The sequence below is a fragment of the Poromitra crassiceps genome (assembly GCF_964638095.1).
Source record: "Poromitra crassiceps genome assembly, chromosome: 11".
NCBI classification, from domain to species: domain Eukaryota; kingdom Metazoa; phylum Chordata; class Actinopteri; order Beryciformes; family Melamphaidae; genus Poromitra; species Poromitra crassiceps.
Window position 1 is genome coordinate 4,157,853 of NC_139643.1, and position 27,501 is coordinate 4,185,353.

At 42.5% G+C, this 27,501-nt stretch overlaps 1 pseudogene across 1 annotated transcript in view; it reads left to right on the top strand.

Annotated features, from left to right (window-relative positions):
* The first annotated feature begins 13,010 nt into the window (after positions 1-13,010).
* The window catches only part of LOC310785731 (major histocompatibility complex class I-related gene protein-like), a 161,932-nt pseudogene continuing 147,441 nt past the window's right edge, over positions 13,011-27,501 (top strand). The window contains exons 1-3 of the transcript in view: positions 13,011-13,146; positions 14,119-14,124; positions 16,664-16,723. The product of the transcript in view is annotated as a major histocompatibility complex class I-related gene protein-like (transcript). The remainder of the gene's footprint in view (positions 13,147-14,118; positions 14,125-16,663; positions 16,724-27,501) is intronic.

The window sequence follows — 27,501 nt, forward strand, 5'->3', positions numbered from 1 at the left end:
GCACTGACCCTTTTGTCTCAAGGTGCCATATACTGTAGCCCGGCGCCTCAGGAAGTTTTCAGGACCGGGAAAAATAGTAGAGTGAGTGCAGCAAGTCTTCTCCAACATTAGTAGCTGGAACAGAAGTTACAGTTAGGGGCAAGAAGACACTGAGCTTATCACTGAATTCATCCAGCCTTGTGTACATAACAAATCGCTTGAGGAACAGTTTCTTCCCGCAGGCCACGAGACTCCTTAACTCATTCACCGCCAATGACGTCTTTGACGTGTTATCAGAAATAGCCCTCTCCGCCAATGACGTGTTTGACGTGTTTTTGTTTTTATTACTGCAGGGCGTAGTTTAAACACTTCCCCAGCCTGTCACATGGTATCAGGTCCCTATCATCTAAGACAACACGTGAACAAACACATACCGCAGCTGTTGTTTTGAAATTGAGCAGGAGGAAAAGCAGAAAACTGGTAACGCTTCCTTGTGCAGACAGGAGAAACGCCATTGAAACGCGCCTCGGCGCGCTGCACGAGCTGGAGTTGACTTCCTCTGTGCCAGCCGGGAGAAAGTAATCAAGAGATGTGTTTGATCATCGGAGGAATGAGGAAATGATCGATCAGTTTGCGAGGGCGGTGAGGACGTGTTGAATAGCCGAGGGGAAAACGGGAACGATCAGATAGCAGGGAAGATATGACAGGGAGACATGGACGAGGACGGGTGCAAAATAAACACACAACAGCAAGGCACAAGGCAGAAGCGGGAGTCAGAGCAGCCCGCTGTCCTTTCTCAAGAGCTCTTCAGTTGGTTCATGTAATCGCTGGGCTGCGTGCCCTCCAGTGTTGCTCCTGGCCAATCCCACCCACATGGAAAGAATCTATATGTACATATATGCAACTATATGCAACCTATATGCAACCTATATGCAGCATATATGAGCATATATGAGCATATAGGCCATATATATGCCACATATAGGTTGCATATAGGCCAGATTTAGGTGCATATATGCGCATATAGGCCAGATTTAGGTGCATATATGCGCATATAGGCCACATTTATGCCGCATATAGGTTGCATATAGGCCAGATTCAGGCGCATATAAGTGCATATACCGGGCATATAGGTCTCCTATAGCTTCTTTATATCCACATATAGGTACTATATGTGCACATACAGGGCATATATGTCTCCTATATAGCTTCTTTATATACACATAAAGGCCCTATATGTTCATAATACAGGTCATATAGGTCTCACTTCTTTATATCCACATATAGGCCATATATGTACACAATACAAGGTATATGCCTCCTATATAGGTCATTTACAAATCTCTTTGTATACACTGTGTCAGAATCCATATATAGCTCATGTCATACATGAAGTCCAGGTCATATTTCTATTCTCAAAGGCAACATCTACATATTTGTCCAAAGTCTCTTACAGAAAAAACTAATTTCACGCAATAACATAATAATGATAATGCATGTGAACATGTGAAATTCATGTGTTATTTTGTCACATGATAACATGAAAATAACATAAGACAGAATTTGGACATGTGGAATGTGTTAGATCAACACAATGGTAGTCATGTTTGATCCTATATACATGTGGACATGTGACTACAGCATGTGATGTGTAAACCAGGCAGTATGAACTATGGCAAGTGAGAGGAGACAAAAAGCTATGATATCAACACAAATATCTAATACCAATTGTTTGCTAGTTTTTTTCTGAATTATTAACTAGTACACGGTCATCAATTCTTTCTTGAGCATACTTATTTCCATTCTATGAAGATTGAGGTGTGTATTGTGGAAGAGAAGGAAATGTATAAAAACAAAATGGTTTGATTAAGGTTGTTTATTGCATCAATTTAGCAATTTTTCAAGTACGTAACTGCACCACATTACAGATAAAATTGGATTCACATCATTACAGCGCATACACATCCATTGAATGGCAATACACTGCACTGTTACATCCACCAAATGCAATGTTTTCTATCTTGTCTGAAATGCAGTTACAGTTCTAGATGAATATGGCTCAGAGGTCATTACAGTCTACTACTGCAAAGTGCCCGTGGGTGAAAAAAGTGGGGCATTTCCCTAAAAAAAAATCACAGTTAGGTAGCAAAATAAAATAAAAAGTAGAAGAAACAAGTAGATGGAACATACATTCATGCATGCCTTTCATATGTAATTTTCACCCCCCACATCTTACAAGCACAGTTACCAACAAACAATATACTATCAAACAATTTGTTAATTGTAGTTCTTCTAACACGATTTATGTCATCTTTTGTAAATGTAATCTCCAGTATGTGGGTAAAACATCTAGACCAGTACGTACACGTATAATTGAGCATATGAGTGCCATTAGACGTAAGGACATAAAATCCCCAGTCGCTAGGCATTTTATGGAGGCCGGTCATAACATCAGACCTTTCATACATGGTTATAGACCAAGTCAGTAAATCACGGAGAGGCGGGGACTTAGATACTAGACTTCTCCAAACCGAGTGTAGATGGATTTTTTTTACTTATAACTGTTTATCCATGAGGTATGAACGAAAGCCTATCCCTCCAGTGTTTTTTATAAAGTATTTTCCCATTTCTCGGTTTGGTGCAGTCTATTGGAACAGTATCAGAATCAGAATCAGAAAGACTTTAATGATCCCCGGGGGGAAATTTGGACAAGTTACAGTAGCTCGCTCACAGAACACACATAGCATAAAATAAAATAAAAATAAACCGTAGTAAATGCAATATTAAGCAAATAAGCAGAAAAACACAACATAGCATAGAATAACTAGTAAATGCGATAGAAGCAAAAAGCAAAAAATAAGTAGAATGTCAAGTAGCAAAATACAAATATGTAGAGTAAGTATAGTATACATTCCGTGTCAATTATCATTATTGCACGTGACATATTGCACATATTGCACTTGATTTATATTAAGTCGGCTTGCCCTATATGTTACACGTGGCTCAGCCAGGCACAGTTAAACCTATCGGCTGGCTCAGTCTCAGGGAGACTGAGCGTCTCCGAGGTGCTCTTTTAAGAGAGGCATTAAATAGACCAATGGCCACAGGCAGGAATGACATTCCCACATCTACCTGAGCATTTCACTATGGTTAATGAATTTGAAGACAAAGTCAACATTTCTGTTCACAGTTCTAACAAACAGACACTTGTCTTTTATCTGAGATGATTGTACAGCCACTAAAGGTCCCATACTTTTTCCTACAGGGATGAAATAACAGGGATTCTTAAATGGACTGCAAATGTCGTGTTTCTCTTTTTGAAAGAACTTCCCCACTGCATAACATGTATCCCCCTGGCCAAGATCAGTGACAATGAATGTCTTAATCAAGAAAATACTTTCCTCGCTATCAGAAAGAATGACTGTGAATGAATTTCTCCTGAACGTACGTGTGTAGTTTTGTGAATGAACTATGTGACCGTTAACCACTACTCTGCTAAAGTACTTAACGGGGACTCTAGTTGCCATGTTACTGATGCTGTTCAAGGCTAGAAAATCCTCATTTTTGATCAAACAAATCTTAGGCCTACCCAGTGATGTGACACCATGGGAGCGACTGACTTCTTGCACCTTTTTTTTCTCATCTGAAAAAGACTCTAAGAGAGCTAAATACTCCTCAGAAGCTCCCCCCATGGTTTTTTTGGCAAATGATGGAAGTGCCACCTGTAGCCAAACCGTTTTCACTATCTGCTGAGTAACTCCCTGGCTGCTCTTTATCATATCCAAAAGGATCCCATTGTATGACTCAAAGACAAATGCAGACTGTGCCCAGAGGGGACCCCAGTTCCTCACAGTATTGGGTAGATGAAGACACAAATGTAAATTGTAAGTGGCATTATTGATCCCATAAAGGGGAACCATTTCCTCAACTAACTCTGTAAGCAACTTCTCAGATTCTGATATCTGCAGTGATGATATATTCTCACCAAGTAGAAGAGAGACCCCCTTTACCAACTTAAACCAGTGCTTAAGGTATTTCTCAGGTAAGATCCCTTTCAATGTCGGTAGGCTGTAATAAAATAGCCACATGTAAAACTCATGAGCCTTCCAAAATTTTCTCTCTTTCACTGAGCGGGGGACACGGGAAACATTACAGGGGGGTTTAATAGAAGTTAAAATGTCATCAATCTGTTCAATATAGCGTCCCAAATACCATGGAGATTGGTGGTTTTCAGAATGAAACCACAGTGTGGTGATGCTTCTAGCTACACCCAGCAGCACACTGTGCATATAATCTGGTACACAGCCATCAATTATATTAAAATTGGGCAGACAAGACAAAATACTAGGCCCTTTCACTCCCTTAGAGGGGTTTCCAGCAAGTGCCTGTTCTACCAGATCATCAGTTTGGGAGGGAGTCCTCAACTCTGCGTTTTCATAGGGATAAGCCCGTACACGCCCCCTGCGTTTTAACACACTGGTTCCTTTCTGGGTACAAAAAGAACACCCAAACTCTCCATTAAACTGTTTGAAATTCTGAATAGCTGGTCGGGCAACTGAATCTGCCACCATGATAGTAACCAGTACTTTACTTGTGACAACTTCCCCGCTGTCACTTTTCCATGTAACACCATTAGAGTACAAATCTATGCACTCGTCAACAAATGGCTTCATGTAGGTGTTCATATTGGGCTTGTTTGGACCAAACCACAGGCCAGCAACCATAACATGTTTTCCCCGTATTTCTATTGGCAGTTCATTAACAGTACACAGAATTGGCCACAAACTTTTGGGGTTTGATTTGTGCACTGGCACTCCATCACAGTTGAACGCCAGTGATATGTTGTTTGGTGATTCAAGGGGGGATAGTCTTTTGTACAAATGTCCATCGTATATATCTTTGATGGAGGCATCCTTCTTTTCAAAACGGTGTTTTAAGTGTTTCCCTAATTGGTTGTCCTCAAGCAATTTTTTGATTTGATCTTTTAGTGGCAGGTATAAAAAACACTGATCTTTTTGTGCGTGCGCTTTTGATATGTTCTGGTCACAGACTGGGCACTTGACATTGAAGGGACCTTCATGCATGCTAAGGTTGCAAGTCTTGCACACATAGTGTACTTCTAATATGTCTCTCACTGAATCAAATGATTTGTAGAAAAGATACTTTGAACCACTAACTGATTCCCCACCAGGACCACCACTAAAGTTGATGAGATGCATAATGTCCTCCAAGGCTCTATTTGTTAACCCGTGTTTGAGTTTCAATGCTAGCAGCAGCAGTTCCACCTGTTCTTTTGTTGGTTTCTGGTCTGAAGTCGGACTTGTGGAGTCTTCTAGCTGGCCCTCTACTGGCTCCCAAGGAGAGTGCGGTCCCTCTCCTGGATCCTCAGGTGGAGAGCTTGGGACAGGCATTGGTTGGTTGATCTGTGAATTTAAAACATTGGATTAGCTCTCAAATTTGCAGACTCATACAAATGTACTCTTTCCTGTGGTTTCCTGTGGTAACCACCTGGATTTGAAGTCAGGCAAAAAATCGTACAATCGTTGGTTGCAAAATATGTCATATACATGATTTTTTTATTAGCTCATACATTGATTATTTAGGAATAACTATGTATTTCCCACAGTTTTTTTTTTGTGAAACTATCCTGTGTTGATGTCAGAGTGACATCAGCAGGGCATCAGGGGGGCACTAAGTGAGGCCCCTTCCCCTCAGGCAAAAATTACTGGATGTGAATGGGGAAAACTGATGCATTCAGTTCTGCCACAACCTGTCTAGAGAGACCAGCCAAGGGCCAAAAGGACCCACAACCTCTCCTCTAAAACCATTTAAAAGGGTTTCAAATACAGCCTTTGGGGTGCCCCATGGTGACCCGATGCATACAATGCATTTTTACTGTTTTCCATTGACTATAAGTCTGGCACACTGAACAGGTCACCATGCGGCTCCTCAGAGGTTTAATTCGATTCCCTTTTAGGCGGTTGTAGTGGAGAGGTTGTGGGTCCTTTTGACCTTGCCTGGCCTCTCGACTATGGGGGGCAGAGCTGAAATGCATCAATTTTCCCCATTCACTTACATTAATTTTGGACGGAGGGGGAGGGGCCTCACCCCCCTGGGGGCCCCCCCAGGACCATAATTTGGGACTCTTTTTGGGGGTTGTAGGGGAAAGTTTGGGGGTTATTTTGACCTCTTGATAGTTGTCAACAAATGTTATGCTTTTATCACAAAATGCACAATTGTCATGGAATTTCTAGCATTGCTGCCCCACTTATGTCTTATGGTGCAGTTTTGTGTGTCATCAAGAAATATAAATGTATAGCCTAAATCATTCTAACAAGACTACAAACATTGGAAGGTATTGCTACGATCTAGAAAGGACAAAGCCAAATCATATTTCCAATTTGTGCCCCCCTTTAAGCAACACTTGGTGGGAGTCTGGATTGTGGAATCATCTTAAAAGTAATAATAATAATATATTGCATTTAGAGAGCACTTTTCCATCTAAAAGATGCTCAAAGCGCATGCTCATGTAGGCACAAACACACTGCACGCATGCATACACACAACTGACTTGAATAGTGGGGTCATTTTTAGCAACTTACTGTGTCGTCAGAAGCCTGAGCATATTGATCATCGTCTTCAGTGAAATGCCTAAAATAAAAAAGACATCTGATTAATCACTTAATCCAATAGAGAATATGAATTCTTGACTTCCTGAACCAGTAGCCACGCCCGCTAGTATGCTCTTTTAACACAGCCAAGAAAGAATAGTGCATGTATCTGTGTGTGTGTATTTGGTCTACTTACTGAGTTGTAGAAGTCGAGGCCACAGCTTCTGCATCACCCTCATCTTCGCAATCCCTAACAAGAAAAGTGTTTGTTAAATCCCTTTTGCTCACTCAAGATAATATTGTAAACCTTTATGATTGAGATTCAAAACACACAAAGTGAAATAGTTCCACCCTTTTGGCGTATAGTTCCAGCTTTGCTAGCTAAGTTAGCTACTGTTTTCTGGGACTGCCTTTGGTGTTTTCTTGGGGGCCGGGGATAGCCAACTTTAAACTGGATCGAAAGATATACGTAACACTTATACAAACACACTTTTTCACTTTGTGTGTAATGAATCCATGTTTCACATTGAGGGAAATTATGGCATGGGCGTTTTACATCGCTACATTATTCAGATTGTTAGATACTCAAGAGACATCGAGACAACCGGTAGCTACGTTGCTAAAGTTAGCAAGCTAGCTAGCGGCCTTTGTTAAGAAGACTGTTTTGTAGCGGACTAAATGCTTAATGTTACTTACTTTCGTTTCCGTCTTCTCTTAGTTCTTTCTGGAACGGGTGCCTCGTCGTCCACGAGGTACCTTTTGTAACGTACTGGATCCATAATTATTTGCTTCTGAAGCAGAGATTTACACTGGGATATATAAGACCAGACTGCTTCCTGAACGGAAGTTACTGCCCCCTCTACATCCGGGAGGAATCAGTCTGGTGTTAAAAATAATATTTGGAAATTGTTGTTATAGAATAATGTAAACACTGAATCCACATTTCTTTCCAAGCTTGTTACTTTTTTTGTTTATTCCTAAAACATTTTTTAGAGGCAATTGATATCACTTAAGCGTCGCATAATTGATGACGTCATCGTCAACACAGCTTTTACCGCCTAGGAAGAATGATAGCCACAAAGAGAGGATGGCAGATCAAACAAACAATCCGATAAAGTATGCTCTTCTGCAATGGACAGCGGGGACGGATAAAGGACGTTATAGTATCCTAACACTCGATTGCATTAGAAATTTTAATGTAGAAGAGTTTGTTAATGGAAGTGAAGAGGAGCCCGAGATTCACTTGGTTGAATGGAGATCCGGAAAGAAGCCTTGGCCGGTTCACGAGGCTGTAATAGTGCACGTTGCAAGTATGTGATGTTACCATGTCAAATGTAGCTAGTGCACACCTGTTATCATGTTGTTTGTCTCTACTGCATTAGCCTCTACTGCATAATCATATGTAGATCGGCTAGTTGTGGCTACAATTGAGGATTCAATGCAGCGCAGATAATTTGATACACTGTTACCTGTACATATGCCACAAAGGACTACATTTGACAAAGACCGATAAGGAACACCTGTCATAGACCTAGACCTAGCTTACATTTTTGTTCCCTACATTTAAATAAATAGGCTATATGCACAAGCTCCATTACTATCTTAACCTTTGTCCTATATTATTGGATTACAGCTGAGTGCCAAAAAACTGAAATTTGTTTAGGCTATATTTCCATAAGTGCCCAAAACGGAAGACTAGACTTTAAAAAAAGGAAAATAGACACCTATATCCCAGGTTTAGTGTATAGGCTATTTTTAAGCTTCCTCAACAATCTATGTGAACATAAACACTCACTGTGAGAAGATAAGACGCACAATTTGCATTTTCATTATCATTTTGATTTCATTGCACCAGAATTCGAGAAGACTCTCCAAATACAGCTTGCTGGCATTGAGGGCCGCGAAGTTCAGCCATTAAAACGTCATTCCATTCCGAACCCTAAGTACGAGTCTGCCCCGGCAGCTTTGAAGAAGGTAACTGACTGCACCGATTGTTGGTTTTCTTATACAATAGCTTAAACTTTAAAAATTAACTCTTTCTCGCTCTCTCTCTCTCTCTCGCTCGCTCGCTCTCGCTCTCTCTAGGGTGACAAAAAAAAGGGAGGGGAAGAGGCTCACAGACCTTCAAAGAAGGTACAGTACCAGTCTGCATCCAGGTTGTGTTGTTACATACATTACATAACACTAAATTCATGATGAGAAAGCTTTAATAAACTGCATTAACTGTAGCTGTTATGAGGTAAGAAACCAGCACAGTAGGCAACTTGGTCCTTCTGGCTCTCTGTCTCATTCATTCTCTCTCTTTATCTGCCTCAAGTCCCATCAAGCCAATGAAGAGGAGAAGGAGGATGAAGATGAAAGAGACCCACCCCCTAAGAGAAAGGTAGCCTACTGTCTGACAGATACACTATGGTTTACTAACTAACTAATGCTAACTTGACCAAATTGGCTTCAGTTTTTTTTTTCTTTTTTCCAGCTCATAAAATAATTTGGGTAGGGCATAAATAATCAGGGTAGGTAGGCAACCAGAAACAAACAATTATTTTTTTTATGCCTAATGCATTGCATCGTCTCTTCCAGTTCTCTTTATACTTCCATGGCAAAGAGCCTATTGAATAACATTAGCTATTGTTCTGCATTACCTCTCTCTCTTAGTCAGCTTCTGAAGTCAGAAAAGATCTGGATGAACAACTGTGGGAGAAGAGGAAAGTGGACCAGCTCCAGCAAACGATACAGGAGTTGAGAAGTGAAGTACAATCTCTGAAAAAGGAAAATGCGCACCTTAAAGACCTGACTATCAATCGTAAGTATTCTCCTTTTTAATATTTTAATGGTGCCCAAGCAGGGTTTTTTCTGGAGTAGATAGATACTCCGATGTATTAACGTTGAAACTTTATGAGCAAAACAACCAACACTATGTCGTTAGCTGGGGTCAAGGGAGGTAGCGTGTGTGCTCATATAGCCATGCACGTTGCTAAGGTTAGAATTAGAATGATCTTTAACTCTTAAGTTCTGTTCGGGTCTTATTGACCGGTTTTCAATTTTCATTTGAAAAAAAACTCACTGCCCCCCCCCTCCCCCATTTTTTTAACACACTCGTTCTGTTCACGGGTCTATTCATAGCTTTCAAGGGGCATTACGTGCTGCCGGGAACGCCCACCTGGCGGTCAAAAAAAAAACTTGTTCATTCCACTGCCGCCGAGTCACTAGTTTCTCACGGTTTGTTCAGCCAAAATGCTGGATACCTGTTGTGCTATCGGTTGCACTAACCGACGAGGAGACACGCCTGGCTTGTGCTTTTACAGAATGCCGTCGGAGAAAGAAAACTCAGACAGGAGGAGGAGGTTGTGGATTTGTGCCATTAGACGTGGTTCAGTCGCTGGGGAGGGCAAATGGCTACCATCAAAGTACACACGTCTTTGCGGCCAACATTTAATCAAAGGTAAGCTCAAGTAACGTTAACGGGGTATTTTAATCATTATTGTAACGTTACTTGAGCTTACCTTTGAGGAAATGTTGGCCGCAAAGACGTGTGTACAAACGGCTGAACAAACACAGCGTGAGAATGAGAAACTAGTCGACGCGGCTGGCAGCGAATGAACAAGTTTTTTTTTTGACCGTCAGGTGGGCGTTCCCGGCAGCACGTAACGCCCCTTGAAAGCTATGAATAGGATAGGTATAGCTATTTTAAAACGGCTCATCTCGGGTTGAAATTGCTAGTGAGAAACGACATGCGTGTTTCCCGTCTCATTAGTCTCTTTAGAGTGGTAGAGGGTGAAAAAGTTGTTTTAGTTTACATAAAGTAAGGGCACTGAGTTGCTTGCTGCTATTTTTATGTGTTGATTGTAAATTAGTGTTTTTCTCTATACATCCTCATTCTAGAAATCCCTCAAATGAGGAGAGACATTTCCTCGATTGCTCATAGGGTAAGTTAGATCTGATTCCTCTGTTCCTCTGATAGTGTTTATAGTGTTAATAACTTGCTGGTATTTGCACTTTAATTTATTGAAGAATAACAATATTTTTCTTCTATGAACAAGACTGAAAGGTCTCCTGTGGTGGACATGGACTGCACAGAATCCCTCTCCGATACTGAAGATACGGTGGTGAGTAACACTTTGCTTCCTCAGATTTTTATTTATTTATTTTACTTATTACTCAAGCAGAGCTATAGGGATTTTATGCAAACTCTTTTATGACATTTGGCTGATTACTTGTGTAATTAACTTGTTGTATAGAGCATAATAATGATAATGAACTTTATTTATATAGCACCTTTCATACAATCAAATGCAACCCAAAGTGCTTCACACAAAACAAAACCGAGAGAGAGAGGAGAGTTTTTTCTTCCCGCAGTCTTTCTGAGTCTGTCGCCATTATTTAAGCTGTAGCCTTATGCGAAGCACATATTTTAAATCCAAGCTTTAGACCTTGTTGGTAAACACCGCACATATTAGGAGCAGGCTACACACTCGCTGTCAACATGTCTGCATCGGTCAAGGATGGTGATTATTACGGGTGCGCAACAATCGGGAGGGAAACCGATTTGAGAACACGTTCAATCTCTCTTTATATTGATGCAAGTGGGCACAAATTTTATACTGGCCACCTTAATTGTGGAAGTATTTGTAACTTTTAAATAGAAACTCGGTACCTTCGGTGTCGGTACCATGGAAAAATAGGCACCATCAGAACCGAGGAATGTAAGAACCGACTAGGCACCGAAGTACAGAGATTCATGACATAATTTCCCACACCCCCCCTTGCCCCTGCCCCCTTTCCTCTCTGCCCCCCCCCCCCCCCCCCCACCATGGTCTTATGGTCCTCCTCACTGCTGTTATTTAGTATACATTTGCATATTTTATTGTTGAAGACTTTAACAAGGTTTTCTTCTGTGACAGATGGTATCGACAGCTGAGACCTCAGCGAACAAACAGGTGAGTAACATGTTATGTAGTAAGGATGGATATAAACTGTGCTTTGTAGGAGCCAATTGTAAATAGGTCTGTGTTTATGCATGGCTAACCTCACAAACTGCTGGAGCCTTTTTTGTGTTTTATTAAAGCTCCATGTGATACGTTTAACAACGCCTCTGGTCATGATACAAACAATGCGTGTTTACAAATCACATTTCCTTCAATTAAACCTCTCTCTCGCTGAGACACTGCTTTGTAGACTTCAGAGTAGTGTTGTCGTTGCATGATTAAAAGGTAACTCAGTCTGATGATACAAATGTGTTTATTGGGGACTTGCTATGACCAACCCAAATTCTCATAACAAAAGCTGGTGAATGCTGTCACAGGTAGCTATAGGAAATCAATGGCAGTCAAATTAGGCTACAAATCTTGGACAAATGAGTCATAATATTTAAATTCCCTGTTCATGCTTTTTGTCTTGTTAAAGCCTGTGGCAGTAGAGCCGAAGAAAGCAGAGAGTGAAAACACCAACAAAGTAAGTAACTGCTGTGACTATCATCCCTCCCTCCTGCCCCTCTTCCCTCCCCACCATCCCCTGTTTTCTCTCCTTCCCTGCTCTCCATCCTCCTCCCCCCCCATCCCCTGCCTACTTCCTTCCTTTGATAAAGTTATGGCCAATGATTAGTTTGTCTTATACCTTTATCATTATAGAATTGGTTTTTAGGTTTGTACTGTCTCAGTACTCTCCTCAGGGAGTCGAACGCCCCTGCCCTACATGGTTTCAGGCCAACCTTGACCCACATATGGGCAGATGGGGCTCATATTGATTTAACCTACCCGTTTTATAAGCTGCAATATGCTCCATACTGAATGAAGCATAAAACCTGATAGGAAGCATACTTTGCAGCGATTATTTTGTCAGAACATCAGCAGACTCAAGTGAACAGTTGGTGATTTTCCTGACTTTGAGAACTAGAGTTTAATGGTGTTTTTGAAGGATTTTTACATGCCCCATTCACTTCCATTATACAGCCCAAATCCTGAAATAGATGTGATAGATGATTTCTCACGACTGGACCATATGTTACAAAAATGACATGGTCCATTGTATATGATTAGAAATAACCTTCTAACAGGCCTTAATGTGCTAAATAGAGAACTTCCCCTTTAAGCCTGAAATGGCCAAAGTAGTGCTGTGAGGAGTTGTGCCCCACAGTTCTTAACTTTGCACATTGTAAAGCTTTCCATCGGCAGGCTTGTCTGAGCATGACCTAGAGCGATTATTCTGCATTAATACATAAACGCTTATTAACTATTGGTAAGCTAACCATTAAGTATCAATACGAATTGTCATCTAATTTGCCATTAAAATAATTGTGATCATTGGATTGTTCTTTCATCTCGGACATAGTAGAATATTATATCACACCTTTGCCTTGTAAGTAAAGACACAAAGAATCTACTACAACAAATGTGATGTAAAATAATCTTTCAGATCGAAGTTATGAAGTGCTCGGATGTATTCTGCAGCAAAGAGGCTTGGAACGCTGCCCAGCATTCCCCCACGGCTACCGCCATGGTGCGGAACCTCCTCCTCGGCACCTTTGACCTGCAGACTCTGCTTAAGAGCAACCTGAACGGTACAAAACATGTTCTTAATCTGTTCTGTCACTAAACAGTCAGTCATATTATACAGAATTTTTACATGGCACTCTGAAATACTTGTTTGTAATTGGTCAATCGCACTTTATACAGGCCTGTTATTTCTCCATAACGAACCTCTGTGGACAATAACGGACCTCTGTCAAGGGAGAGGCGAACATTCTAAACACTGAAAAGTTTGTTTCAGGCCAGCAAAACTAGTGAGCGTTCCAAACGCATTTCTCTGTTGCTTGGAAATAGATTCCTTAACGTTTTTTCTTGGCTCTTGAAGTTTGTTGCTGAGAACTTTTGTTGTTGGCAAATTAGCCATGTAATAGGCGGGAAAACCTATGGATACTTGGTCATTATCGCAAAATAATTGATCTCCATTGCGTTACAAAACCCCTCGGCTTTGCCTCACGGTTCCGAAGGCAGTGCCGGTCAATTATTTATCCCTTAACTTGTCAATGCCAGTAAAGATTTTCTTTCCATTTGTTTATTTTGAAAGGACAGTGTTTTAATGCACAAGAGAAACTGATGAAGAGAGAAGTGGTCGGAATTGGCCTATTGTCTGTATCAGCCAGCTTACGCAGGAGTCTATCCCTGGTACAATGCACAAAGTAAATACACTAGAATTTAAAGGCACTTTCAGCGGTGTGGCGAATTCGCTTGTTTAAGTTAAGGTTTTGTTATCCCAATTCCTCACATACTGACGTTTAGGCAGAAATACATCGGCGGTCAGTTGTAGGTTGATTTTGAATCAGGGCTGATTGCAGCCAATGCACGGAATTGTGGAACTAGCGCATATGACCAGACACCATACAATAGTGTTTCCTAAGAGAATATAGAGCTGTTTTAGAGCTATTTTAACACAAAAATATTGCTGAATGGGCCTTAAACTGGAATGCTAATTTTCAACCGCAGTCCTTTACCCATATGTTCCTAAGGGTGTGTTGTGTTTGTTGCTGTAGATGCGGGTAATGTTTCTTTATAATCGCCCCACACTCTAACCCAAGTGGTTTTCAAACTCTAATGTCATGTATCACATAACTCTCTATGCCTGCTTGTCACCTTTTGGCTGCCCTTTTAGGTCAATCATGGTAGTTGAAGTGAATAGGGTTTTGTACGTGGTCAGCTTTTTCAGTACTCCAGAGTTTGCAGGTCTGAACGGTCTATTTGGAACCCTTTTCTAGTTACCTCATGTGTCCCAGGACAACCACTGCTCTACCTAATTGAAGTGATGAACTATGTATTAGTATGTGAACATAATTTGCTGCCATACCAACATCTCATTTGACCCACCTTTTGTTATAATTTTGAAATATTACTTTAAGGTGGGAAGCCAACCAGAGGTGATATGGAGCAGCTGGTCGCCCTGGACCAAACTAAAAAGAACAGCATTGGCTGGGTTTCCCAAAAGCTTCTTTGCGCTAAGAAGCTAATTCAACCCTTCTTAAGGCCCCCTTAAGAAGCAAACGCGTTTCCCAATTGCTTCTTTACGAAGGCATGCGTTTCCCAAAAGCTTCTTAGCGCTAAGAAGCTTCTTTGACCCTTCTTAAGGCTCCCGTAAGAAGCCAACGAAGCCAACGCGTTTCCCGATTGCTTCTTAGCCTAAAATTATCTTCCAATTATCCTCCGTTAAGAAGGCTGCGTTTCCCAAAAGCTTCTTAGCGCTAAGATGATCTTTCGTTAAGAAGGTTTTGTAAGAAGGGTCTGGAGCCTTCTTAACACCTTCTTAATGACAAAACACTGGCAGATCCAGCCGCATCAGGCAAAAGGAGATACTTGTGTCCACTGTTCCTCTTGTGTTTTTCCCTTTTTCCTTTCTTTCATGCACCCTTTAGTGTTTAAAATTGGGGAACACTTGAAAATCTCCCCTGTATGTATGGTTACTTGTGTTTAAAATGTTTTACCGTAGGCTATATTTCTCTAATCAGAATGGATTCTTTTTATAATGTTGTGGATTTATATAGCACCTTTCACAGAACCCAAGGTCGCTTAAATTCTGTAGTGTTTCTCTGTTTTGTTGTATGCTGTGTATATAAAGCAATTTGAACTGCAGTCCATGTCTGAAATAAATAATGTTTAATAAAGTTTAACATGACCATGATTAGGTGTTAACAGTGTTTCTCAACCACTGAGTCGTGGCCCACTGCTGGGCTCAGAGTGCCATCAAGTGAGCCGCTCCAGTTAAGATGCTTCTTAAGAGCCTTCTATTTTTTTTATTTTTCTCGACTGTTAAGAAGGCGTTTGGGAAACACTTCTTTGGAGCCTTCTTAACTCCTTAAGAAGCTTCTTAACTCCTTAAGAAGCTTCTTAACTCTTAAGAAGCTTCTTTGTTGGGAAACTCAGCCATTATCGGTGAGTAAATGCTTATGAAGTGAGAAGGGAAAACAGAAGTTTAGAGATTCAATATGTTGACTACTTAAAATCATCCTTGTATCAATGTTTATTATCATCCTTGTATTAGCCATCAGGAGACGGCATCAGGTAGGACACCCATTATTGGTATTTGCTTGGCACTTATAATTCTAATTCATCGCTTCCCCACTTCTTACTCACAGCGCTCTTCTAGTAGATCCACATCTCTGGGCTAATATTTCTCTGTTAAGTGTGTAGTCCTCTTTTGTAGAACATGTAGTGTTGTAAATAACACCATGACACAAATTGGTGTCACTGTTAAAAAACACTCATATTCACCCCTCCCTTAATACTCATTGTTTTGTGTTTGTGCTAGGGATGCACGATATATCGGCAATCATATCGGTATCAGCCGATGTTGGTCATTTTTTAACATATCGGTCATATCGGTATCGGTCAGATGTTGCAATGTTAATATCGGTTATCATTATCATCCAAATTCTTCACATTGATATGAAATAATGCAGTAAATCTATGATTTATGGGCTTTTCCAAAGGCTTTGCAAATAAAGAAATGCATAACTTTTTCAAATTCAGTGTTAACATGTGTTTTTCAGTATGTACAAAATGTGATGATCATAAAAATGTGGTTTTATACAGATCATATCGTCATCGGTAAATATCGGTTATCGGCCATAACAGCAATGTTAATATCGGTTATCGGCATCGGCCAAAATTTTCATATCGGTGCATCCCTAGTTTGTGCCATAATATCTTGTCTATACTTCATGTTGTAATGCATATCTTGGTCTTCTAATAAAGCATGGCAGCTGGCTGGTGGTGTATGAATGTGTGTGTGAACGGGTTCATGAGAGGCCATTGTAAAGCTCTTTGGGTACCGTTGGGTGCAGAAAAGTGCAGTCCTGGACTGTCCATTTACCATTGTTAGCACTTTGGGTTCCTGATGAAGCACTATATCATTATTATTAGATGACTTTTTAAATAATCTCAATAATTGTAATAATGAGTTGTACATGACAAACACTTCAAATCTTGGTATCAGGGCCAAACTCATAGGGCAGCTCATGTAGATTAGGAGGCTGTGACTTGGCTTGGGACAGTACTGTCTTCTCATTATCTTTGTCTTCTCTGTAGATGCTACACTGAAGAAGTGGCTGGCAGCCACCCGAGGGCAGATTGGCACAGCAATCCACAGTAAGCTCACAGAGCTCAGAAGATCAGCGAAAAAATAGAAAAATTGTATTTGAGTTTGGGCTTGGGTAGGGCTCGGGCTTGGTTGGTTTGGGCAACACACACGTCCCCTCTGTTAAGGGAGGTTTGTTAAGCACTAACACTGTTGTCACCTTATGTACGGTATATCTGTTGTTAATAAATCATGTTCAAAAGTTTCTACATTTTGTGTTTTAAATTTATGTATGTAGCTATGGATTTTAGTAATGTATATAGGTGATATACTGTATAGGTAACATATAGGTTTCTTTGCATGTAGGTTTATATATATACTTATATGTCATATATGCACCTATACTATATGTTGCATACATAAAATTTGCCATTTTCCTATATTATATGTACATATAGGTACATATAGGTTTCCCATATATGGTGCATACATAAAATTGGCCGATTTCCTATATTATATGTACATATAGGTACATATATGTACCTATACATATAGGTACATATATGTACCTATATAGGTACATGTATAGGTACATATATGTACCTATACATATAGGTACCTATATGTACATATAGGTACATATATGTACATATAATATAGGAAAACGGCCAATTTTATGTATGCACCATATATGGGGAAACTATATGTGGCCCTATATCAAAACATATAGGGTACATATAGGTTCTTTCCATGTGGGCAGCGCCACAGGGCGTGGTTATTGCTTATCCTATGTTGGGTTAGAAATCTAAAAGGGGGATCGTGTGTGTGTGTGTGTGTGTGTGTGTGTGTGTGTGTGTGTGTGTGTGTGTGTGTGTGTGTGTGTGTGTCTGTCTGTCTGTCTGTCTGTCTGTCTGTCTGTCTGTCTGTCTGTCTGTCTGTCTGTCTGTCTGTCTGTCTGTCTGCACACTCACTCACACCGAGTAAACTGTATTGTTGAATGTAAAAAAAAAAAGCACTTCATGTGTATATATATATATATATATATATATATTTTGTCATTTGTGTCCTAACAAATAATATTTACATGTCTGATGTCAATACAGTTCAAAATAAAATAATTGAGAGCGAGTTCTGCATGAGATTGTGTGCATAAATACATAAATGCCATTTTCTGCAATTTCTTTTCTCAGAGAGACATTTTGGGGGAAAACAGGGTGTATATAAATGGCTATAAGTAGAGTACAGAACATGCTAAAAGCTCACTTTTTTTTTCCTGGTGAACCCAGAGACGTACATCTTCATTTTGAGGTATTGCAAATCACTCTGGTGCTAATAGATAATTTACTGTGGGTCTTGAAAGATGACCAACAATTATGAAAATCTTTGGCCTGTGCTAAATATTGGCAGTCCTAAACTGGCGGTGAATGAGTTAACACTTTGAGTGCCACGGCCCTTGGGCAAAAGGTGCTGTACTGTGCCACATAGGCCGCAATGCATTTTAAAACAGTCATATAATTTCTATGTAAACACTGAACACGCACAAATAACGATGAGACTCTCTTCTATCACCTGCAAAAAAAAGTTTATTGATCCCATTTTCCGTTCTTTAGTTATGAGCCGGAGAAGATAGCTTGATTAGACCAAAAACAGCCATTTTTTTCTAGAAACCTGAGATATTCAGCCTTTTGTGAAAGGAAGCATTTCAAGCACATCATTGACTCATTGCTAATATTTTCTGATGTAATGACACCTCAAAAATAATTTCCTTCAATAAAAGAGTGAAAACAAAGGAATTTTGTTTGGCCAAATAATACTTTTTAGCTGCAACCAGCAGCGCTGGCCCCTGCGTGCGCAGACCCTACACCTTCATGCTGGTCTTGATTTACGGCTGGTGGGCATCAGATAGCCTATTCTAGCTTGTTTGCTCTCTGTGCATCGAGCCTGCTGCAGTGCCTGGGTCTGTTGTATGCTGTAGTGTCCTGCGTGCCCCACCTCCCCCCCTCCTCATCCCCCCCCCCCCCGTTGTGGGAGGAGTGTCTCTCTGCTCTGCTCGGCTCTGCTGTGAGTGCGTTTGCTCTGCGTGTGCTCAGCACTGAAAAGTCCGCTACATCCAGCTTTTTTACAGCCGCGTTCCAGTTGAGAATAATAACAACTCCACGGCTGATCATGCGAATGGGCTGTTGCAGCGGACACGGAGGTGCTCAATTGTGACAGCAGATTGGCTGCTGCAGGGGCACAGCTAACGTTATGCTTCAATGAAGCAGCTGCATACGGACGGATGCGATGCGATTTCCTTTTCCCCAACGACTTCTTCTGTGTGTTTAACTCCACTTTCTCTCATCTGGAGTGCGCTGTCGCCACCTAAGGGTTCTGTAAAATAGGTTAGACACATTCAATAGCTCTCATATTGTAAGAGGCGATGTAAGAAGCATAGATCGACACCCCCCCGTCAAAAAAACAATTTCGAGTTATTGACGCAATTTGGCGTCGCTGGCAGCCTACGGTAAATTTCTAATGACGCCATATGGCGTCGCTGGCACTCAATGTGTTAACATACACAAATAGTGTAGTAGTCGTACCATACCGTACCGTACTGCAGCTGCTACCATTACGTATGCCTAATGTTTAATTGTATGTTTAATAAGGTACATGCTATTTGCACCTGTATGTCAAATACGTCGAATTTAAAATGTTTGAGCACGTCTAACGTATGCACATGACATGTGCACCTATGTGCAGTGAATATGCCACTGTCTCGGACTTGTCTTATCACTATACTGCCTTATTGCCTATTGCTGCTTAGTATTGCTTATTGTTGCCTATTGCTTATTGCCTATTGCTTATTGCTTATTGCCTTGTTGCTTATTGCTTATGCACGCATATGCCTTGTCATATTTGTACTATGTCGTAAACGGAGTCCACAGCACAAGAATTTCACACGTGATACTTGTACCATGGAGTGACAATAAAAATCTTGAATCTTGAATCTTGAATCTTGAGGATATTTCACTGTCTTTTTTTTTTATTGTGACATTTCCTCTTCCCTGTACAATTACCATAGTGTTCTGACATAAATTTGCTCACTCTTGCTACAGCAGACCTGCCAACCTTGTGAAATGATTTTTAGTGCCACACATCATGTGGTTTGGCCTTGTGCTTAGTCCACATGCTTTCGCACTACAGTGCACATAACATCACTGTCAATGTGACAGTGTTAGCCAGATGGCTAATTTCCAACTGTTGTCCCTTGGCCAGAACCTAAGTTAGCCCTTACTCAGTCAAAAGTTTGAGTACACTTGCTTAAACCATTGTGGTTTCATGATTCAATTTGTGTGCTTATACAAACGGATAACCAAAAGTGAAATGCAAGAAAACGTATGTTGTGATGTCAATTCTAAATAAAGTAGTTAAGTTAGTAGTAGTTAATAGTTAACACAATTGGAGAACATAGAAAAAATATGATATTGATCATAGTTTCACTGTCATCTACCTACGCACAAATCGCTTGAGGAACAGTTTCTTCCCGCAGGCCACGAGACTCCTTAACATACACAAGTGTAGTAGCCGCACTGTACCGTACTGTAGCTGCTACCATTACGTATGTCTAACGTTTAATTGTATGTTTAATAAGGAATATGCTATTTGCACCTGTATGTCAAATACGCCGAATTTAAAATGCCGAGTTTAATTGTATGTTTAATAAGGAATATGTTATTTGCACCTGTATGTCAAATACGCAGAATTTAAAATGTTTAAGCACGTCTAAAGTATGCACACGACATGTGCACCTATGTGCAGTGAATATGCCACTGTCTCTGACTTGTCTTATCACTATACTGCCTTATTGCTTGATGTGTCTCTTGTTGTTTTTGCACTCATATGCCCTGTTATATTTGTACTATGTTGTAAACGGAGTCCACAGCACAAGAATTTCACACGTGATACTTGTACCATGGAGTGACAATAAAAATCTTGAATCTTGAATCTTGAAGTACAGATAGTCATGAATTTCTGGACAAAATCACATCAAACAATACAACACAAACATGTTCTCATATTTGGGTCCTGAAGACAAATTTAGGTGTCCCTGATATGAAAAGGATTGAGAATCATTGGCCTATAGAGGTGGATGGAGGGGCTTGACAGGGTTGATACCAATGAATTTCTGGGATCTTCTAGTTTTATGGTATAAGTAACATCATGCTAACTTAAAAAATGAGCCCGCCACAGCCTTTGAAAGATAGTAATATCAGCAGGGTATTTTTGTATTTATTTTTTTTAGATCCGTCAGATATGACGTCAGTTAATTCTCATATATATAGCAAGGGTTCTACGTCACCTCTCTCTCTCTGGCCGATCATAGCAGCAGCAGCTTCACAGCAGTCCATCTCCCCTGAGCCGTCCTCCTAAGCGTTGTTTTGCGGCTGTTTTGCACCACATCTGCAGACCGAATCAGCACCCCCAAGTCCTCTTTACCCGTGGATAATCTCTCAACGCTTCCCCACCCCACTCCTGGCATGTCGGATCCCGAGCCAGAGCAGTCCATGGACAGACGACAGCTTAAACAACGATACCCTGTTCCGGCGAAGCGGCCGTGCCACAGGCCGCCGACGTATGCCACGACGAGAAGGCACGGGACGCGCCACTGCGACGGGCCGCGCCACAGCTCAGCAGCCATCCTGTCCCGGGTGTTCAGCTGCGTCCGCACCCAGGCTCCTCCAAGCAGGCATCACAGGCCGTTCCATTCCACGTCGCTTGTGGTCAGTTGCACGGCAGGCGCGGATCCCTCTCACCGGGCAGTTAAGTCTTTACTTTAACCGTAAATAAACGGGAGGTTGCGTGAGTAAAAGATGTCACGTCGCTGCCTGATGACGGTGACGTTATCACCGCACATTGTATATTTCATCCATAATTCTGTCAGCATGTTGTTGAGATCATCAAAAAAAAAAAAAAAAAAACTTGGCTCATGGAGCACGTCTGGGCATCAGTTTGAGTGTCATAACCTTAAGACCGAAGTCAGACGGCCCAGGGGATGTTGACAGATCATCATCATTTTTCTTAACAGCAAAGCTTGAAACGTTTGCATTGAGGCCGTGTTGTTCATCACCACTCTGACAGTAACAGCGTCTTCGTTTACATTCACGCTGGCTGTCTCATTTCACGTTTTTCCGCGTCAAGCTACCCAGTCCTAACTCACCACTTCCTGTTAACGAATTTCAAGGTAAAACGCCTCTGGCGTTCCTGTTGACCATAAATAATACCAAAAGCTAAAACAGTTAATACAGTGACATGCTAGTCATGTAACAAGAGGCTGCGAAACCCACCGCTATATAACCATATAACCAACCATAACATATCACTGCGAGTTGCAAACTAGCAGTATATGGTGCATTTGCAAGGGGGCGAAACTATTTTATTCGTTGTTAACCAGTTTCTTTATATCTCATGCATTAAGCATTTCATTTCAGCTCTAGGGTTGTGCCAGAATGAACAGTTTGCCCCATGGATCTCTTGGTCTGCCCAGAGCGTCCGAGACGATATGGCACTCCCGCATCAGTGCTGCAGGCCGGGTCCCGTCAACCACCGTGAATCTGCCCAGACTTCCCCATGGTCTGGCCTCAGCTGCGCCAGCAAGGCTATGAGCAGTCCGTAGCAAACAGGTGTTTGTTGGGAAAAAAGATGGTCGCTATCTGATGACATCATCACCGGCCGTCACCGTATCTTTTTCATGCAATAGCTACTAACTAGAACAGGCTAAATTTGCTGAAGCAAATTTGATTGTGCTTGCTCCCCCGTGACGCTCCGCCCCCCTTGCACCGCCCCTGCCTTAGACCCCGGCCTCCCATCCAGTATCAATACAGCCCCAATCGGCAATGTGTAGCTAGGACGTGTTTAGGCCGTTGCAAGGGTGTATTAACTGGATGCTATGGTGTTTTCGGCTCATCGGTATAGGGCATTCGTAGATCGTTGCTAGGGTGTACTAAGTAGTTGTGGGCGGGAAATGGGCGGGCCTTTGTGAGTACAAGCGGGAGGAGCCAAGGAAACCAGGGCAGAAAGAATTTTGATCGTAGAAGCTATGGTTCCAAACTTACAAACCAAAACGTAAAGAGGGCAGCTATAGCGCCACCGTGAGGTCAATCGGTATAATTGTTTAGGCCAGAGTAGAAGAGTACTCTATGAACCTATGTACACAATTTGGGAACAGTCGCTCTTACGGTTTGTGAGATACAGCTACTGAATGCTGCTATAGCGCCCCCTATAGGCGAAATGACACAATTTTATTTTTATCAGCTCAGAGTACATATGTGCATACCTGGACCAAGTTTGGTTCGGATCGGACAATGTGGTCCAGAGTTATGGCGGTTTTTGTGAAGTAGGCCCCACCCACCCCCGCCCCCTACAGGCCAAATGACACTTTCTTTTCTGAAATCAGCTCAGAAGTGTCAAGTGTCAATACAAGAAGGAAGGCTGGCCATAATTCCTATTAATCAGCACTTCCTGTCGCCCTTCAAAATAAACCAATTTAGAAGGTACAGGTTCTGAATGCTGCTATAGCGCCCCCTAGAGGCGAAATGACAAAATATTTCTCCTATAGGCTCAGAGTACATCCTTCCACACCTGGACCAAGTTTGGTTCGCATCTGACGATCTTTGTGAAATAGGCCCCACCCACAGAAATTTGGAAGTCGATTATATCGCAACGGTGCGGAATTTCAAAAATATGCAAAATAAGTTTTGTGCGGGACAGTCCACACACGCTCTGTGATGTGGTTTGGTGAAGATCGGGCCAAATTTGAAGGAGAAATAGCGAAAAAACGCTTTTCGACAAAATTCAAAATGGCGGAAAATCTAGTTAGACGGAAATGGGCGGGGCCTATATCAGCAGATGCGGAATGACCCAAGGAATCCAGGGAAAAAATCATTTTGAATGTAGCCCTTACGGTTCAAAAGTTATGGACCAAAACGTAAGGACGGCTGTTATAGCGCCACCATCTGGTCAAATACTAAAATTTTGCCGCACAGAGTAAAAGGTGACTCTGTAAACCTACCTACAAAGTTTGGTAATAGCAGGTCATACGGTGTCTGAGCTAGAGCTAATTTAATGCCAACGATTTCGAAACCCCATTCAAGTGAATGGGAAAAAAAATCGTACGTTAACGCCAATATCGCGAAAACCGGCGAACGAAACCCTTAGCAATCCAAATGCACACGATTCCTCAATGAGCCGCACGTTTTGATGTCTCTCATGTCTGTAGTGTGAAAACTGTAGGAGAAATGGCGAACACAACTTTTGACCAGAAGAAAACAGAATAAAGACTAGAACGGGCTAAATTTGCTGAAGCAAATTTGATTGTGCTTGCTCCCGCGTGACGCTCCGCCCCCTTTGCACCGCCCCTGCCTTAGACCCCGCCCTCCCATCCAGTATCAATACAGCCCCAATCGGCAATGTGTAGCTAGGACGTGTTTAGGCCGTTGCAAGGGTGTATTAACTGGATGCTATGGTGTTTTCGGCTCATTATTATGCTGCTATAGCGCCCCCTAGAGGCGAAATGACACAATATTTGTCCTATAGGCTCAGAGTACATCCGTCCACACCTGTACCAAGTTTGGTTAGCATCGGACGATCTTTGTGAAATAGGCCCCACCCACAGAACTTTGGAGGTCGATTATATCGCAACGGTGCGGAATTTCAAAAATACGCAAAATAAGTTTTGTGCGGGACAGTCCACACACACTCTGTGATGTGGTTTGGTGAAGATCGGGCAAAATTTGAAGGAGAAATAGCGAAAAAACGCTTTTCGACAAAATTCAAAATGGCGGAAAATCTAGTTAGACCGAAATGGGCGGGGCCTATTTTAGCAGATGCGGAATGACCCAAGGAATCCAGGGAAACAAGAATTTTGAATGTAGCCCTTACGGTTCAAAAGTTATGGACCAACACGTAAGGATGGCTGTTATAGCGCCCCCTAGAGGCGAAATGACAAAATATTTCTCCTATAGGCTCAGAGTACATCCTTCCACACCTGGACCAAGTTTGGTTCGCATCGGACGATCCTTGTGAAATAGGCCCCACCCACAGAACTTTGGAAGTCGATTATATCGCAACGGTGCGGAGTTTCAAAAATACGCAAAATAAGTTTTGTGCGGGACAGTCCACACACGCTCTGTGATGTGGTTTGGTGAAGATCGGGCAAAATTTGAAGGAGAAATAGCGAAAAAACGCTTTTCGACAAAATTCAAAATGGCGGGAAATCTAGTTAGACGGAAATGGGCGGGGCCTATATCAGCAGATGCGGAATGACCCAAGGAATCCAGGGAAAAAATAATTTTGAATGTAGCCCTTACGGTTCAAAAGTTATGGACCAAAACGTAAGGACGGCTGTTATAGCGCCACCTTCTGGTCAAATAGTGGAATTTTCCCGCACAGAGTAAAAGGTGACTCTGTAAACCTACCTACAAAGTTTGGTAATAGCAGGTCATACGGTGTCTGAGCTAGAGCTAATTTAATGCCAACGATTTCGAAACCCCATTCAAGTGAATGGGAAAAAAAATCGTACGTTAACGCCAATATCGCGAAAACCGGCGAACGAAACCCTTAGCAATCCAAATGCACACGATTCCTCAATGAGCCGCACGTTTTGATGTCTCCCATGTCTGTGTAGTGTGAAAACTGTAGGAGAAATGGCGAACCAAACTTTTGGATATTAAGTATGAGAGATTCTAAGATTGTGCTTGCCTATCTGCAAGCACAATAATAAAGAAGTATGAGATTCTAAGATTGTGCTTGCCTATCTGCAAGCACAATAATAATGCTTGCATTCCCATGAATTATTGGCATGTAATCTTGAAATAATTTGTCCTTGAAAGGGTTAAAAAAAAAAAAAAGTGTTGAAGCTACTATTATAAGAATCTCGCATCGGGTGAATCATGTCTGCCTCTCCACCTAGCGATCCTGTCCATGTGTCATATTTATTTTCAGCTCATCAATCTCATCATGTGATGACTGCTCCGGATTCGGATTCTGGACTCCTCATCGCACAATTCGGTTCTCCAGACAAACCACTAAGTAATCCAAGTCCAGCGCCAAGTCAAGTCATTAAGTCACCCAGGCCACAAGTCATCCAAGTCCAGCGCCAAGTCGGGAAGTCACTAAGTCACCGAGGCCAAGCTGGGAACCCCTAAGCCACTAAGTCACCAACCCCTAAGCCATCCCCTAGGCCACCAAGTCACCAACCCCTAAGTCATCCCCTAAGCCACTAAGTAACCAACCCCTAAGTCATCCCCTAAGCCACTAAGTCACCAACCCCTAAGCCATCCCCTAAGCCACCAAGTCACCAACCCCTAAGTCATCCCCTAAGCCACTAAGTCACCAACCCCTAAGCCATCCCCTAAGCCACCAAGTCACCAACCCCTAAGTCATCCCCTAAGCCACTAAGTCACCAACCCCTAAGTCATCCCCTAAGCCACTAAGTCACCAACCCTAAGTCATCCAAGTCCAGCGCCAAGTCGGGAAGTCACTAAGTCACCGAGGCCAAGCTGGGAACCCCTAAGCCACTAAGTCACCAACCCCTAAGTCATCCCCTAAGCCACTAAGTCACCAACCCCTAAGCCATCCCCTAAGCCACCAAGTCACCAACCCCTAAGTCATCCCCTAAGCCACTAAGTCACCAACCCCTAAGTCATCCCCTAAGCCACTAAGTCACCAACCCCTAAGTCATTCCCTAAGCCACTAAGTCACCAACCCCTAAGTCATCCCCTAAGTCACTAAGTCACCAACCCCTAAGTCATCCCCTAAGTCACTAAGTCACCAACCCCCAAGTCACTAAGTCACCAACCCCTAAGTCATCCTAACTCCTGGAAACAATCTACTCCCCATGGCTCGCTACATCAGGCTCAGGCCTCAGACTGGCCCCGGCTCCCCTGTTCCTCATCGCACCTCGTCACCACACGTCAAGATCCTGGTTCATCCTGTACCTCAAGCGGACGCTCCAGAACGGCAACCTCCCGATGAAGAACTACTCCAGCCACTCCTTCGGGATCGGGGCGGCCACCTCAGCCGCCGTGCAAGGAGTGCCCTCCGACTAAGTCACCCAGGCCAAGTTGGGAACCCCTAAGTCACTAAGTCACCAACCCCTAAGTCATCCAAGTCCAGCGCCAAGTTGGGATATCACTAAGTCACCCAGGCCAAGTCGGGAACCCCTAAGTCACTAAGTCACCAACCCCTAAGTCATCCAAGTCCAGCGCCCAGTCGGGAAATCACTAAGTCACCCAGGCCAAGTTGGGAACCCCTAAGTCACTAAGTCACCAACCCCTAAGTCATCCAGCACCTCAAGCGGACGCTCCCGCTGGTCTTCATCAGCTCTCCAGCTACACCCGCCCGGAGCAGGCGGCCATACCGTGGCCCAAAGAACCCTCCTTCCTCAATCGGCGAGCATGGCAACAAACAGTGTCCCGGGCTCGGTGCCAAAATGTCTCGTTGGTGGTGGCTCCCCGAAAAGCACAGCGCCCAGTAGGCGCAGTAAATCTCCCGGATCATTTTTGGGGGAGAGAGAGAGTCGAGAGAGAGAGTCAGGGTCAGTCAGAGGGCCAAGTCGTGCGGCGCGCAAGGCCCGACCCAGCTGGGAAGCGCCAGCCGCAACGCAAGTAGGGGGATCAAGATCGAAGGCCCGACCGAGTTGGGAAGCGCCAGCCGCAAGTAGCCATAAGTCGTTAAAAAGGTTGAAGGCCAGAAAAGTACAATCAATTACTAATGTACCAAGATCGAAGGCCCGACCGAGTTGGGAGCGCCAGCCGCAAATAGCTGTAAGTCGCTAAAAGGTCGAAGGCCAGAAAAGTTCAATCAACTACCG